Source organism: Orycteropus afer, unplaced genomic scaffold (genome assembly GCF_000298275.1).
Source record: "Orycteropus afer afer isolate SDZICR_OR568_19922 unplaced genomic scaffold, OryAfe1.0 scaffold00304, whole genome shotgun sequence".
In the NCBI taxonomy this organism is placed as follows: Eukaryota; Metazoa; Chordata; class Mammalia; order Tubulidentata; family Orycteropodidae; genus Orycteropus; species Orycteropus afer.
In genome coordinates, this window is record NW_006921891.1 from 520,912 (window position 1) to 521,789 (window position 878).

The following is an 878-nucleotide window of genomic DNA, read 5'->3' on the forward strand; positions in this document are numbered from 1 at the left end:
TAATGATGACAAGAGTGCTGTTGTGAAGATTCAAAAAGTTAATCAAGCAAAGTGCTTTGGAAAGGGGCCTGGAGCACGGTCTGCATTCATCAAGTCTTTTTGTTGGGCACCATCGAGTCAATTTCCAACTCATAGAAACCCCATGTGACAAGGGAGAACAGCTCCATAGAGGTTTCTTGGCTTTAATCTTTACAGGAGCCTATTGCCAGTTCTTTCAGCCACAAAGCCACTGGTGGGTTAGAACTGCCAGTCTTTCATTCAGCAGCCAAGTGCTTAACTGTTAGTGCCACCAGGGCTCTTTTCAGCAAGTTGTAATTAACATTAATTTATTCAACACACACTCACAGGACCACTCCTGTGTATCAGGCACTGTGCTAGTATCCAGGGATATAAACAGGACTAATTCACCAGCATGGTCCTCAAGGAACACAAGTGAGAGAAGGAGATCCAGAGAAATAGATCAATCATGTTTGTGCAGACTTGGACAACAGAACCTGTGGGAGTAAAAAGCCAGGGCTCTTGGCAAAGGGATTTCAACACCTCTCTCCAGTGAGGAATACACAGGAATCAGATTGATTACATTTGTGGCAAGAGGTGATGGAGAAGTTCAATATCTTTGGCCAAAACAAGGCCAGGAGCTGATTGGGAAACAGACCATCAACTGCTCACATGCATGTTCAAGTTGAAGTTGATGACAATTAAAACAAGTCCACAAGAGCCAAAATATGACCTTGACAATATTCCTTCTGAATTGAGAGACCATTTAAAGAACAGATTAAATGCACTGAACACCAATGACCAAAAACCAGAAGAATTGTGGGATAAAATCAAGAATATAATGCATGAAGAAAGCAAGAGGTCATTAAAAAGATGAGAAA